At 39.1% G+C, this 16,402-nt stretch overlaps 1 long non-coding RNA gene across 5 annotated transcripts; it reads right to left on the bottom strand.

Annotated features, from left to right (window-relative positions):
- Positions 1-1,215: 1,215 nt before the first annotated feature.
- Positions 1,216-14,438, bottom strand: LOC138411373 (uncharacterized). Of its 5 annotated transcripts, none has more exons than XR_011244007.1 (4): positions 12,261-14,438; positions 7,398-11,899; positions 7,248-7,306; positions 1,216-7,003 (listed from the first exon to the last, which is right to left on the bottom strand). It is a non-coding gene; the product is annotated as an uncharacterized lncRNA (long non-coding RNA). The 5 variants fall into 5 exon arrangements; XR_011244010.1 differs by lacking the exon at positions 12,261-14,438 and having other exon boundaries at positions 7,398-7,640; positions 9,406-12,254; XR_011244009.1 differs by lacking the exon at positions 12,261-14,438 and having other exon boundaries at positions 7,398-9,531; positions 11,738-12,254.
- Between the last annotated feature and the right edge of the window lie 1,964 nt (positions 14,439-16,402).

Here is a 16,402-nt window from a genome sequence, read left to right as displayed (position 1 = left end):
GCCAAAGACTATTGTTAGCCGAAGTCAAGTGTTTTAGTGTTTCATCTTGGACAGGGCCGAGTGGCTGAATGTTTTTTTTTCCAATGAAGCAGCAGCAGAAGCACAACACATATTTCTACTATATTATTATAAATATTATCATTATATAGTATTATTGTTACATACTGTTATTAACAATCACAATAGCATCATGTCATCAGTATACTCACCATAAGTAGTAGTAGTAGTAGTAGAACAAGTATTTCATTTTATTTTTTTATCATTTTATTTCTTCTGCTGTGATTTCCTTTATCAGAGCTGAATTCTGGTCCTCTGCCACCCTGTGTAAATTTAAGGAATCCAGCCATGTGGCTATCTGATGTTTATTATTTATTTTTGGTTGGGAATATAGATTCTTATAATATGTTTCAAAACATGTATGTATCTCTTCTGTCTTATATTTTGGTAGATTTGTAGCTGAGCCCCTATGCCTTTTTAATCTGTAGCCCAGCAATTTTGTAGATTTACTTCCCACGTCATACTATCGCTGTTTCATGTACAACAGCTTTTTTTGAATCTCTTGTCCTGAGATGTCATTTACCTCTGTTCTAACTCTTTTGATCTTTTGGTTTATTCGCTCGTCCACATTTTTTTTATGTTCTTTTTCCAATTTTTTAAGCTCTGATTCTAATTTATTGAGTTTTTCCTGTGTTTGCCTTTTCAAGTATGTTGATTTAGCAATTCGTTGTCCTCTAATCACAGCTTTACACGCGTCCCACAGCACCGAGGGAGACACCTCACCATTATCATTCTCCCTCACATATAACTGAATTTCTTTAATAAACTCTTCCTTCATTTGTCCTTTTAATACATTTATATTTAGCCTCCAAAGTGTTGATTTTTGTTCTCTTGACATAGCCAGAGTCATATATACAGGACTATGGTCTGATATGTCTCTCACTCCAATTTCACAATTTTCGATCCTATAACTGTCCTAACTGAACATGAAAAAATTATCTATCCTGGAGTATATTTGATGTGGTGCTGAGAAAAATGTATAGTCTTCCCTTAGGATTGAATTCTTTCCAAACGTCAATTAATCTTTATGTAAAAAAAAAATGTTTGTACTTATTGCACTTGTAATTTCACAACTACTACTACTTGTATTTACAGTAGGTGGTTACACTTGTGGTGGAAATTTATCTTGAGATGTAAAATAAAGAGTTTCTCAGACAGTTGTCTTTAGGTCATTTAATAGAAAGCTCTGCAGAGGGTTTCACACTTAGCATGAATGCTCAGAGTGGAACAACTCCGAATAGGGAAAGAAGAAGGTTTTATACAGTCAGGTAAACAGGAAACATAAGAGACAACTGTTGTGGCAGAACGCTCATGTGCTAATCACACGACACTCTCTGTGATTCTCAACCTGTGGGAGTATCAGTGTGTGTGGTTTCAGCTGGAGGCGTCAGCTGTTCAGATGGAGCCAGTACTCCTTTGCAATGGTTAGTGTGGATCCAGGTGGCTCTCTCAGCACTGCAGTGTGGGTTGTGAGTAGCACCTGGTAGGGGCCTTGCCACCTGAGTGAGCGCCAGTTCTTTCTCCGAAAGTCTTTGACCACCACGAAGTCGCCTGGACGGGGGTCGTGAAGTGGTTCAGTCACTGGATGAGGAAGGGAAGATGTCACCTGTTTCCTGATGTCTGAAAGAGCATTAGTCAGGTTAGAACAATAGGACAACATATCATGCATATCACACAAGTCTGTGGCGGGAAGTGGAGAGGGTGAAAGACCCGCACCAATGTGGGGAGGAGTTGCAAAAAGAATCTCATAAGGTGAAAGGTTAGACCTGGTTCGTTTTCTCATCCTCATATACATCAGCGCCAGAGGCAGGACCTTTGTCCATGTGAGACCTCTGTCTTCACAGCACTTTGCGAGCTTCGTTTTGAGTGTGCATTTTCTCGTTCCAAAGCTCCGCCACTGGCTGGATGATATGCACAGTGTGTTCGCACATCCATTCCTAGATGAGAGCTGAGTTGTTTGACAGCTTTGTCACTTTAGATTCTGCTAGGAATCCCCCATTGTGGAATGATGTCTTGTAACAGTGCTTTGGTGACTACACTTGCAGTTTGTTTTGAAGCAGGAAAGGCTTCAACCCATTTTGACCACATGTTGACCATCACTAAGCAGTGAGATTTACCTTCTAATGGTGAGGCCATGGTGAACAACCAAAAATTACCTGTGCCTGCAGAGAGCACCAAAATCATGAGTGAAACCAAATGCATATCCGGAGTCTTTGTAAACTGTGAGTGTTTTACCAGTAGCCAATTTGCATGCTTTCAGTGAGCACAATGAGTTCTGCTGCCTGGGCTGAGAGGTGATGAGGAAAAGGACCAGAGAAGAGAATGTCACTATCAGAATAGACAGAAAAACCAACAAAGTTAGTACCAGAGACCGGGTTCACGTGAGGCGGACCCATTTACATACAGAATCAAGTCATAGTTCATCAGAAAGGTCAGGTTGTGGTGAACACTGGACTTGTAGTTCAGCAACACAGTTGTGTTCTCCACCCGTCATCTGGAAGCGGGAGAAGCGTGGCTGGATTCAAGGTTGAACAGCGTTTCACTGTGATGTTGGGCATATCAAGAAGAACAGCTAGCAGCAGAAAGATGTGAGGTCTTCTGTTCTGTGAGAATGAGAGACACAGCATGAGTAACAAGAAGTGTCAAGTCAGAGTAGCCTACGATGTCACGTGAGGCAAGAACTGCTTTTTCACAGGCGGCCACTGCACACAAGCTTTGTGGAGGGCCAGCTGCCACTGGGTCAAGTTTAGCAGAGAAGTAGGCTCACAGTAGCCTCGACAAAGGCGTCTGAATGTGTAGGCCTTGTTTTCAAAGTTAAAAGCAAACCAGTACTGGCTGTCCTTGTGGACAGGAACGTTTAAAAAAAAGCATTGGATAAATCTACAACCGAAAACCACTCTGCATCAGGCGGAATTTGGGAAAGCAACGTGTACGGGTTGGGAACAATGGGTGATCGAGCAATTACAGCGTCATTCACAGCCTTCAAATCCTGCACAAATCACCACTCAATAGGCTGACCTTTATCTCTTGTGGTGTCTGAAATGTCATGTGTTGTGTTCTCTTTAAAGGAAGCTGATCTCTGAGTTTGAGGCCCATAGGTCCTGAGGGATTCAGAGGCCTATAAGTTTAGGTTTTCTGAGAAAAACTGAATGTATACATTAATGCATTAGGTCACGGCTTAAACTGTCACCCTAAATTTGAGCTGGTGCCTTTCCCTCCCTGTTACCAAACAGATGAGGTGGGCTGGATGAAAGCCAGATGTGTTTTCTTTAGATTCACAAAAACAACTCTCCTATATAAACGGGGAGTTGAAGCTGTTAGGGAGAAGAGATTCACATTGGCCCCAGATCTCTCTCCAGGCAGATTGCAGTGCTTGTATTGATGCTGAACTTTTTGTAATAAACCTTTCAAACAATCAAACGGTGTCAATCGGCGATTCCTTCATCATCTTCACATCATCGCTACCCCAATATACAACACTCTGATTTTCTTAACTGGAAACAGTGGAGTATGGACTGGCGAATCAGGGCAGGGGATAATTACACCAGCCTGCAGGAGAGATGCAAAAACAGGGCGTATCCTATCCACAGCTTCCTGTCTGACTGGGTACCATTGTTTACATGGTCGATATTCAGATTTTGGGGTAATTGTAACTGGGTCACAGTTTCTGATGAGGCCCACATCGTATTTGTCCTTTGCCCACAGCATTTCTGGCAAGTCTACAAGCAGGAGAACATCTGATTGGTTTGACAACATGATATGAAAATGGAGATAGTCATCAACCACATACAATGATCGTGTGGCAGGAAAACACTGATTTGGAGAAAATTTGAAACTGAAAGCATTCATGCAAGGTGAATAGATCAGGCGTCATGGTTAAATGCCACTCACTGACTGTCTGAAATGATGGTCCAAGGTCTCTCCACTGGTCATCATGTGATTTATTCATAAAGTGGCTCTGTGTGCACAAAACAGCTGAAAACAGTGGCTTTGCGTGCACAAAAGCATTGGAGATGGCGAGAGAAGCTTAAAATTGCAACTTTAGTTCAGAAGATGAACCTTTCTTCACAAAGTGGCTCGAAGCTTCTTTCGTCATCTCCAGTGCTTTTGTGCAGGCAGAGCCACTGTTTCCAGTTGTTTTGTGCCACACAGAGGCAGTGTCAAATCTAGACCATATCAAGAGTATAAATGTGGCAGATATGGCAGGATGAACAGAATGAACAGTATAAATATAAACAGAATTATCAGTGGAATATAATTATGGTAGTATGAACAGAATTACAGTACAAATATAAATGTGATGCTCTCCAAAACAAATCCACCACTATAAACCACCACCACCAAGACTACAAATGACCTGAAACATGCTCCTATCACTATTCTGGAGGAACGATTTGGGCCTCCACACTTGGTGAAACTTTCACTACTGACCATCCCATTCGCTTATAATGGGGAGTGTTTTCCCTGAATATCTCAGGGACCGAAGGTCATAGCTGCCGGGCACTGCCACCAACGGAAAGAGCACCCCTGAAAATGGGGGGGTAGCCAAAGTAATAATAATATAGTAGTAATATGTGTCTGTTGTGCTGCTGCTGCTTCATTCATTTCAGCTTTAAATACCTCGGGGTCCACTTCAGTGAGGACCTCACCTGGACATTAAACACCACACAGCTAGTCATGAAGGCTCAACAGCGGCTGTACTTCCTGAGGAGGCTGAGGAAGTTTGGGATGACTCCTAAGATCCTCAGCAACTTCTACAGCTGCATCATTGAGAGCATATTGACCAGCTGCATCACCGTGTGGTACGACAGCACATCTACTATGGACTGCAAACGCCTGCAGAGAGTGGCGAAGACAGCAGAAAAAATCATCAAGAACTCACTGCCCTCTCTGCAGAGCATTTACCACTGCAGGCAGGGTTCACAGGAGAGCTAGCTCCATTATTAAACTATTTCCAATTGTACTGTTTACATTTACATTGCATACATTTGCACTGCTCAGTTTTGCACAATACTCACCCTATTCACCTCATTACCCTTGTTTTCACCTTACTCTTAAACATGTTTCATATTCTTATTGTATTTGATGTAAATATTGTATTTGAATGTCTATTTTGGTCGGCTGGTATTCCAGAAAGGACAGCACAAGAATTTCAATTCACAGGGGAACGTGTGTGTTCTTGTGTGTATTTGACAGTAAAAATTGTTGAATCTTGAATTGGCAAGAAAACATTCAGCCACTCGGCCCTTTGTGGAAGAGTTTGGACATGGCTACAGACAAATAACAAAGGCAGTGTCCAAGATGAAACACTAAAACACTTGACTACTGCTAACAATAGTCTTTGGTTTCCACTGACTGCATTTCCATTGGATTTGCACTCGAAATCATTGCTTTTTAATGGTTTGTGAGTGTAGGAATAATGGGGATTGTGACTTGATAAAGTGGGTGCAATGGTTTTTTTCGTCCACTAGATGGAGGTCATTGACCACGGATCACAACAGTTTTTCCTAGATTCAACATCTTGAATCAACTTTATCAGTGTTCAAGTCAAGTCAACTTTATGATCAATAATGACATATGTGCAGGAAATACAGAGAATTGAAATAGCGTTTCCCTCTTATCCCCGGTGCAAACAGCATTCAACATGAAATATAAAATATCAAAAATAGAAGTCATTCAAAGATATAAACAGGCAGTGGCAAATGTAGATGATATCAAAGATTCGCAGTTTGGGCCCCTGACCAGCTAGAGCTCTGACATTTTGCACACTGCCTCTCCTCTCACCCCAGAAGGCTCCCTATGTGTTATTAAAGCTCTGTGTGTTGCAGGTCAAAAGATCAAATTTTTTCCACCTACCTCCTACCTCAGTTCGAGCCCAAAACCACCCAGGGGCCCCAAGTTTTAAGTAGAGGTTCCCCCTGAGACCCAGGAAGCACAACTACATTCGGGTCGCCGTAGCCGGAAGCTGTTTTTCTAGTGTAAAATACCTGAAAAAGGGTGTATTTGAGTGAACGATAAATGGACACATACTTTTCTCAGATCATGTGTATTATGACTCATTATCAGGATAACCACCTACTGTAAATACAAATGCCACAATGTGTACAATTACTGCTGAATATCTACAGAACTGAAATATTACATACGTCAATAGACTATACTGAAATATTACTATAGACCATGTACATCCAAACAGACATTTAACCTGTCTAATCTGTGACCTAGCACCTGCATTCATTAAACAACTTTGGATACCAGTAATAAAGTAAACATAAGCATGTAAGATAAACAAATACAGCATTTCACAAAATATTCTTTAACTCGGCTTACTTCTAATATACTGATAATATATTGCAACTCACAATTTAGAACAGTACACTCAGTAACGCAATTATTTCTGAAAAAATCAATTTAAAAAAGCCTGCTTGCAACAACACTAGTCACATAGTTTTTCCACAGCCACGGTGTACTACTATTCCACAGACAGCGCACAGTTAGCATTGCAGGAGATTGATGTGCCTTATGTTAACTTAATCGTCGTCATGTAATTATCAATATTACTTCACGCTACACGAACAGACCGTATTACAAATTGTTTCCTGAGCACATATACACATTCACCTAACACACTGGTAAATATTAACCATTACTTTGAGGTACTGCGCGTATCGCATTTACAAGGCAAGAAGTGTGCTTTGTGAGGTCCTAGTGACCTTGCCATTTGATCTTTGACAACTGAATTCTATTCAAGTCATCATTGAGGCCAAGTGAATGTTTGTGCCACATGTAATGATATTTCCTTTGTATTCAAAACAATGCAAAGTCAAGTGAGCTTGACCTTTCGACCTTTGACTTACATGATGTAGTTGTTCATGAGATATCGCTTTCACATGAATGGGACAGACAGATGGATGGATAAGCTGAAAACATAATGCCTCTGGCAACACTGAAAGTGAAAATGGTAAAGAAATAAATATAGCAATACATGATAAATAATTTGTTCCATGTTCTTTTAATTTACATGGATGATTTCTTGACAAAACAAGCCAACTCTATAAATGTGAACTGAGTGTCAGAAATTAACACGACATTCATAGCATCTGCAAACAATTTTTCCCCACAAATTTCTGTAACTTTCTGAGAATCTGCATCACAGTATATTGTAAAATATCATGTGTTTCAATACTCACATTATTGATGGAACCTCAGTGATGTCTACTGTCCCTGGCTCAGACACTCTCTCAAGCATCTACAGTACATGTCAAGACAGGTAATGGTAGAATTAAAATGACATTAGATATCTACAATTCAGTTGAACTATTATAGTTTCAGATATTAACCATTTAATTCCGAGTTCAGTCAGGAACCCTTTGTCATGCTTTACCCATTTGTTGCAAATGGGGACACAGTTATGATTGGCGCTGAAGGCTCCATTCATTGGATGTTCCCTGGTTAGCCGAGCAGTGTGCTGAGATAAAACAGGGGACATATGCAGAGTGCCCAGTGGGCGTAGCAGGCAAGGTACTTTTGTTTAAGATGATTTACCACAACCGTGTTTGGACTCGGTGCTGTGGTGGCAGTTTCTGTGAAACAAGCACAAAGTCAAACACTTCTTTCTTTAAGTTTAATTCACCATCTGCAGATGGACTCATTAGTACACATCACCTGATTGACATGCACAAATGAGCAAAGAACATAGGAGAATCTGTGTTCTTATAACTCACAGCCCCCTCCCACTAAGCATGCAAAGGTATATATTACCCTTCTGTATTTTCACTCAGTGGAGGAGACATCCTGTCCTTTTGTTTACATGTTCTGTGGATGACTCCCCCCCGTGAGATCCCACTTGTTTGATCCCAATCAGAGATACGAGATACCATAAAGTTGTGGTTTCTCGAGGCCATAAAACTCAAGTCTCTTAAGCCACCACAGTAAACCTTAAAGTTGCCCTTTTAGATGAACAATTTGGTCAACCATTTGGTCAGTCCTCCACATACATGTCTGTTTATGCAATTATACATACACGAATGTAAAATTTCCATTACAGTGCTAAAAGTGTTAGAGCTTCGCAGGGATCAGTGAGGATGAGGTCGTATTTAAAGGGACCGCTTTGGTGAGAGAATGGGCTGTGATTGGTGGGTGACTGACGAGCACCCATAAACCTATCGGTATAGCTGAGCACATGACTCCGTGTCCTGCATGAACTAACACAATGCTTCATTAGTCACAATTCTAGTTCAGGATTTCCACAATGACATTCTAACTTTAAACTTAATTTAAGGTATCTTGAATTGAGGCAAATTAAAGCTGACCTTGAATTATGATCAGTCAGAATCAAATTGTCATATATCACAAATCATAAACTGGATTTATTTTCATAATTAATTATGGATACAATTCCAAGGTATGATGCAGAAATCTGGAATGGACATCTATATCATTGAGCATTGTACAAGAAGACAAGTACATTATTTTTAAATAAACAGCATGGAACATGGACATGTTACTACATGTTCTACTGAATAAGGGATCAGCCACATGCTATCCGTAATACAAACAGCCATCATCAGGGACATAGTCATCAGAGAGATCATAGTTAATAATCATCCCATGGTACTTGTACCGTAGTTCTTTACAAAGTCTACCACCTGCCCCTTGATGATAGTACTCTGAGAGTTTGAGGGCTGATGCCTAAAACTCATGTCCTTGGTTTTTGTCACATTTAGTAGTAAAAATGCAGTCACAACAATACAGATTCGCAATCCACAATGGGACCATGGCTGTTCTCATCCGCATGGAGGAGACTGACTGTCACAGGGTCATCAGCAAATTTGAAAAGTAATCTGTTGTCATGCCAGCTGCGGCAGTCATCAGTATACACATTACAGAGTGAAAAGACACAGGAGAAGACCCTGTGGATGATGACAATGCCTCTTACGTGCATTTGTTTGCCCTCACTTTCTGTGTTACTTGTCAGTTGCAGCTCAAGGCATCATGCATGTAACCAATATTATCTTTTCCAGGCACTATACTGGTACTGTAGTACCTACAAGTTACGCACGTTCCATTTTGCCTGGGGACATTTAAAACAAACCAGTCTACAACATAGTAAAAATCACATGAAAATGAACTGCCCTCCTCATCTTTTCATTTTTTTTACCCCCCAATTTTTTAATGTGGATTTAGAATTTGATACTGAGCATAGCCGTGAAATTGGCTCCCCAATAGAAATGGTAAAGGTTGTCAAATTAATGTTACCTACATAAATCCCCACAGATTTCCAAAACATTCTCAGAACACAGTTTACATCACAGTATATTGTAAGCTATCACATTTTTAATTACTCACCTTATTGATGGAACCTCAACCATATTTACTGTCCCTGGCTCAGACTCTCTCTCAACCATCTACAGTAGGTGAAGACAGTAGGTGTTTTCGTTCCCAAAACACAGGCTCTCGTGTGGTTCCAAGAGTCTGTAAGAGTAGAACATGAGGTAGAGCATTCAGCTACCAGGCAGACACCTTCTGTGCATTTAAGGTTAAACTTAAAACATTCCTTTTTGATAAAGCCTGGCTGGATCAGGTGAGTCCTGAACCATCCCTTAAGCTGCTATAGGTCTAGACTGCTGGGGAAACTCCCATCATCCACAGAGCACTTCTCCACTTCTCTCGAAAGTGAAATTATAATAACAGTTAAAAACTTCCGTCATCTCATGTCGTGAAATCACTGGAGCTTTAATTTTCGGTTTCATCGCAAAGGGGCTGCAGATGCTTTTGTGAAAGTTTACATTTTGTACAAAATGTGGAATTCTAAGAAACACAGATGTGATTAAGACATTCCTGGTAACCGTAGGGGTTCAATCTTTTCAGGAAGAATGAATGTGTGTTACGTGGCAAGAATCATTTTACTGATCCAACACAGGTCTTAACTATTTCAGATATTGAGGTCATAAGAAGCCACTGTGTGAGGTTAGGCCTGTTTTATTGGTGCTCCTTGAGGAACTCCTTCATGTAGGTAGCCAGAGAAAAGGACCCCAGCACTCGGTTGTACATCGACCAAATCTATGTCAATATGTAAATGAGAATATTCCCCACGAACCCTCCACCCTGGCGCGATTTCCTTTTTTCCCTCACGAACTTATTTTTTATATTAAAGAATGAACTTTATAACATTATTATTTGACCGACACAGATTACACATCAACAGACGAGCTGACGGCACAAGACCTATGACAGAAATTGACCTTAAGAATAAGTTAGCAGTCTGACATGTGACAGCCATTTGAATCGCAAAGAGAGGAGCGTTAAAGCCTCGGAGTCTGAGCAAGGCAATATCAACCGCCACCACAGAAGTCAGAGCAGTGAGAGGGTTTAAATAAATGTGGGAGTGGCAGTTCTTAAAGCTGCCGTGAGATCATCACACAGTCAGGAGGCCTCGCTCGTGGCCGTCCAGCTGTATCCGGCGGTGTGCCTCGGCTGGCGCCTAGCAGCTGACTTAGAACTGGTGCGGACCAGGGGAATCCGACTGTTTAATTTAACACTTTAATAAATGTCAATAACTATGTTACTGACGTGTCCCTCTCTCTCTTTCTCTCTCTCATTGCAGGTATCTCTGACTCCAGAACTGAAGGAGAACAACTATTATTATTATTATTATCATTATTATTATTAACAACAATACTTAATTAATTATTATATGAATTGTTGCTGCTATCATTAATAATCAATAACTTCTTTACACTGTTATCGTTTACATTTTAACTAGTCAGAGCTGATACCTGATGGTGCTCAAGTGTTCCGGTCTCTCGCCTCCCCCTCCCCACTGTTTCTCTTCTCTCCCCATTTTTCTCTGCTCACCCCAACCAGTAGAGGCAGATGACCGTCCACATTGAACCTGGTTCTGCTAGAGGTTTCTCCCTGTAAGTGAGGGAGTTTTTACTCTTCACAGTCACCAAAGTGCTTGCTCATTGTGGGAACTGTTACGTTTCTCTATATTAAACAATATTTTAATGTCTTGACCTTCTATGTAAAGCTCCTTGAGATAATGTATATTATCATTTGGCGCTATACAAATAAAATTGAATTGAATTTGTAGCACCGGTATCACCCCACTTACTGCGCCACTGGACCAGTTCTAGGTTCTAAGGAGTGGGAAGCAAGAATAATCACACCAGAGACCGTTGCTCTAAGTACAAAAGGCCGGCAATTTACTGAATGCAAAACACACATATAAAATACAGTACAGAAAACAAAACAAATACCCTGCAGGTTCCTAATACTAAGGCAAGTATAATTGAAAAGAGTATTTCACTCTTTCCTTTCGTTCTTTAGTTCTCCTAGTTTATTTCAGTAAAGCTAATCTAAGTTAAGTTAAACCAGTCTTTTTTCTCCTAGGTTGCATCTATTTTTAGAATTTTTCCTCCTGAGTTAAATCTTTTTTCCCTTTCTTTTAAATGTAAGAGAATACCTTCAGTTACACAATCAAATCAAAGTGGACCACAATCATTTCCAATCACACTCAGAAAATATGAACTCAACATGCAAATAAAAGTATGACACTTTCGAATCGAGTTCAACATGAGTTCAAGTGTTCGGTTCAATGAAAAGTTTCAGTTCGATTTAGTCCGAAAATAATAATAAATCAATCAGTTCAGTTCAAACTAGTTCCTGATACTCCTACCACTCTGGCAGCGAGTCACCATGAGCCGAAGATTTCCTCACTAGCGCGAAGGAGTAGATGAGTTGAAGGTGAAGGTCTGGGTCTGGCTCGCCATCTTGAATCCCGTCTGTGTGTGCACAGTCCTTGCTCCGACCCAGCTTCAAACCGAGCAAAAAACCTGACCTGTGTAACAGGTCATAAACACAAATAATCTCTTTTTAAGTCCTCAAATCACACAAATAAATGTTTCACAGTTTCTGAGTTGTAACGTTACTGCTACGGTGTTTTTTCGTCTCAAAATGGCAGCGGAGCGGTCTCTTTCAACTCACGGCTCCGTCTCCCACACAAACTACAGCGCATACCTTTCATTTATACAGCTTACAGACACTTTTGTAACATTCACAGTCTTCATAAACCCAAAAAATTTACTGATAAACAGGTTATGACGGAGCATTTCCTTGTGAATAGCTACGTTTTTAGCATTAGCTTTCCGCTAAAAAGGTACAACGCAGCAAAATTGCAAGAAAATAAAAACAAAACTCACCAAAACCAGTGTGACTTAGTTCTCATAAAATCCCCGTCAGATCCCGACCAGGTAAGTTATATTTTTCAACTGCTAAATCAACTTTTTTCACTCTTTTTCTGCTTATTAATCGCAGCTCGTTTTTCTCCATTTTCTCCTCTGCTCTCTCCCTCAGGTCTCTGCTGCAGCATCACGCAGGCCCTGCGTGTAGTGTCACTAGTCCCTTAAAGGGGCACGCATGAAATTTCTGTCAGCATACTTTTAATCTTAACCAGAAACATGTCACGCTATAATGTGATCCGTATAACGTTATTAAAAATGTATAAAACAACCCACTTGAGAACAAACACAGTTCAGATCTGTTGTTATATAGATAGTATGCTTGAGTGTTGTTATATAGTATTGTTTACAGATGCTATGAATGTTTTGTTAATTTTATGTGTGCATAATATGAAGTGGAAAATATGTTCATGAAAGAAGAAAAAACATATTATTATTTTTGTACAGTTTACTGAATATATTGCGATACTACTGCTCAATTAATTATTGTTATTATTTTCCCATCACCTATTCAATTCAATTCAATTTTATTTGTATAGCGCCAAATGATAATATATATTATCTCAAGGAACTTTACATAGAAGGTCAAGACCTTAAAATCTTGCTTAATATAGAGAAACCTAACAGTTCCCACAATCAGCAAGCACTTTGGCAACTGTGAAGAGTAAAAACTACCTCACTTACAGGGAGACACCTCTAGCAGAACCAGGTTCAATGTGGATGGTCATCTGCCTCTACTGGTTGGGGAGAGCAGAGAAACAGTGGTGAGGGGGAGGCGAGAGAGACCGGAACACTTGAGCAACATCAGGTATCAGCTCTGACTAGTTAAAATTTAAACAATAACAGTGTAAAGAAGTTATTGATTATTAATGATAGCAGCAACAATTCATATAATAATTAATTAAGTATTGTTGTTAATAATAATAATAATAATGATGATAAGTCAGATAATAATAACTCCTTCAGTTCTGGAGTCAGAGATGCCTGCAATGAGAGAGAGAAAGAGAGAGAGGGACATGGGAGAAAAAAGACACGTCAATGACATAGTTATTGATATTTATTAAAATAAATAAATGAGTGTGTGTGTGTGTGTCTGTGGGTGGGTTAGGGTTAGGGTTAGGGTTAGGGGTTAGGGTTAGGTAAGGGGATAATAGCCAAGCGTGTCCGCGTCCGGCTCCGTGGACACGCTATTTTCCGGGGTGCCAGAGACTCAGGACTTTGGCTACCCCCCCATTTTCAGGGGTGCTCTTTCCGTTGGTGGCAGTGGCCGGCAGCTACGACCTTCGGTCCCTGAGATATTCAGGGAAAAACACTCTTCATTATAAGCGAATGGGACGGTCAGTAGTGAATGTAGCAGCAGTAGCAGCAGTACAACAGACCCATATTACTACTATATTATTATAAATATGATTATTATATAGTGTTATTATAATTACATACACACAGAGAGATCCAAAGTGTGTTGTTATTATTACATTATTACATACTGTTGTTAACAAACACACGACCATCATGTCATCAGTACGGTTACCATTAGTAGTAGTAGTAGAAGTACAAGTATTTCATTCTATTGTTGTATTTCATTCTATTGTTGTATTTCATTCTATTGTCGTATTTCATTTGATTGTATTATGTATTGTATTTTAATGCAATAAAATCGATGTATTCAAGGCGTTGTCCTGTGTAGCAAAATAAAACATGGATTTAAAACATCACACCAAAAAGCAGCAACAGCAGCAGCAACAACAACAACAAATGAAGTGAACAATAAATGAAAATAATAATGATAGGGGACGGTCAGGAGTGAAAAAGTGTGGAAGTCCAAATCGTTCCTCCAGAATAGTGTTAGGAGCACGTTTGTAGTGGTGGATTTTTTTTGGAGAGCATCTCATTTATATGTATACTGTAATTCTGTTCACATTGCCATATTTCTATTGATATTCCACTGATAATTCTGTTTCTATTTATACCGTTCATTTGGTTCATCCCGCCATATCTGAAATATTTATACTCTTGTTATCACCGGGGATAAGAGGGAAACACTATTTCAATTCTCTGTATGTCCTGCACATATGGCATTATTGATCATAAAGTTGACTTGACTTGAACACTGATAAAGTTGATTCAAGATGTTGAAGCTTGAAAAAACTGTTGTGATCAGTGGTCAATGACCTCCATCTGGTGGACAAAAAAAACCATTGCACCCACCTGATCAAGTCACAATCCCCATGTTTCCCATACTCACAAAGCATTAAAAAGCAGTGATTTTGAGTGCAAATCCAATGGAAATGCAGTCAGTGGAAGCCAAAGACTATTGTTAGCCGAAGTCAAGTGTTTTAGTGTTTCATCTTGGACAGGGCCGAGTGGCTGAATGTTTTTTTTTCCAATGAAGCAGCAGCAGAAGCACAACACATATTTCTACTATATTATTATAAATAGCAATAGCATCATGTCATCAGTATACTCACCATAAGTAGTAGTAGTAGTAGTAGTAGTAGTAGTAGTAGTAGAACAAGTATTTCATTTTATTGTGGTATTTCATTCTATTGTGTTTTGTAATGTATTTTGGGGGGAAGTCTTGCTCACACGTGTTCCTATTTATCGTGGTTAAAACAAAATGTCTGAGAATCTCAGTGTATTTACCATTTTTTGGTTAATTAGTGGATAAAATATATTTGTAAAGTTTAATTATCATTGTTTGAGAGTGGGATGTGTATTTTAAGGAGAAAAAATTATTTTAAAGTTGTAAAAAATTCATAAGTAATTGAAATTTCTGAGTATGTTTGAAAATATTTTTTTTAATTTTAGGGAAATCCTTATTGGGATAGTAATTTGTTTATGATTCCAACTTTTTTTGAGGATTGGTGGTTGATATAAGGGAAATGAATGGAGAAAAATTATTTATTTAATCAACTCCCATGATCCTTTGGGAGTAGTGGAGCCAATCAGAGGAAAACGTTATTTTGTACAAGTTTAAAACTTGTTGTTGTATGTAAAATATTGTTTATAATGTAGTTTGAGTTGTAAAATAGAATTAGGAATAAAATTTAAAATATCTCCTTATTAATTCATTCGTTTATTTAAAAAAAAAAAGCATTCATAAAAGTGATTTGGTTTAGAATCCTCCTTTTCATATTTTTTTATACCATTCATATAATAATGGGCGCAGAGTCAGGGAGAGAAGCCGGCCGGGCTAAGCCCTCCCCCGCCTGTTCTGGCTGTGAACTCTGCCTCCCCCTACTCCCTCACTTTCATGAGGGAAGAGAGGTGAGGAAAGTGATTTTGTTTAAAAAAATGTCTAACTTTTTTAGGAATTGTTTCAATTGATTTAAATTAAATTGGATAAATAATAGTAATAGTAATGATAATAACAATGATAATAATAATAATAAAAAATAATGTGCGGGAAGAGGGAAACACTATTTCAATTCTCTGTATTTCCTGCACACATGACATTATTGATAAGTGACAAGTTGACTTGACTTGAAGACTGATAAAGTTGATTCAAGATGTTGAAGCTTGAAAAAACTGTTGTGATCAGTGGTCAATGACCTCCATCTGGTGGACAAAAAAAACCATTGCACCCACCTGATCAAGTCACAATCCCCATGATTCCCACACTCACAAAGCATTAAAAAGCAGTGATTTTGAGTGCAAATCCAATGGAAATGCAGTCAGTGGAAGCCAAAGACTATTGTTAGCCGAAGTCAAGTGTTTTAGTGTTTCATCTTGGACAGAGCCGAGTGGCTGAAAGTTTTTTTTTCCAATGAAGCAGCAGCAGAAGCACAACACATATTTCTACTATATTATTATAAATATTATCATTATATAGTATTATTGTTACATACTGTTATTATCAATCACAATAGCATCATGTCATCAGTATACTCACCATAAGTAGTAGTAGTAGTAGAACAAGTATTTCATTTTATTGTGGTATTTCATTCTATTGTGTTTTATAATGTATTTTGGGGGGAAGTCTTGCTCACACGTGTTCCTATTTATCGTGGTTAAAACAAAACGTCTGAGAATCTCAGTGTATTTACCATTTTTTGGTTAATTAGTGGATAAAATATATTTGTAATGTTTAATTCTCATTGTTT

Source organism: Paralichthys olivaceus, chromosome 9, assembly GCF_024713975.1.
Source record: "Paralichthys olivaceus isolate ysfri-2021 chromosome 9, ASM2471397v2, whole genome shotgun sequence".
Lineage (NCBI taxonomy): Eukaryota > Metazoa > Chordata > Actinopteri > Pleuronectiformes > Paralichthyidae > Paralichthys > Paralichthys olivaceus.
Note: the sequence above shows the minus strand (reverse complement) of the source record. Positions and strands in the feature narration are given on the sequence as shown.